The following is a 277-nucleotide window of genomic DNA, read 5'->3' on the forward strand; positions in this document are numbered from 1 at the left end:
CGTCCAGTTGGGATAGCTAATCTTATTGGGCGGCGACTATTTCTCGCTTTAAGAGAGTGCTACTTACTCTGCTAGCCACTAAGTTAACATCAACTTCTTGTAAACTATTAGGGCGTGTCCTACTTGAGGTTCAAAGAGTCGATTTTACATTGTTTTTTTTACATTTTGTTTTTTTTCTTCTCCCTTTTTTTGGTTTCCTATTTCCCTTTGGATTTTTGTTTTTGTTTTTTTCTTATGTTTGTTTATGTTTTCACTCTAAATTTTTGTATATGTCAAA

The sequence above is a fragment of the Triticum dicoccoides genome, chromosome 7B (assembly GCF_002162155.2).
Source record: "Triticum dicoccoides isolate Atlit2015 ecotype Zavitan chromosome 7B, WEW_v2.0, whole genome shotgun sequence".
NCBI classification, from domain to species: domain Eukaryota; kingdom Viridiplantae; phylum Streptophyta; class Magnoliopsida; order Poales; family Poaceae; genus Triticum; species Triticum dicoccoides.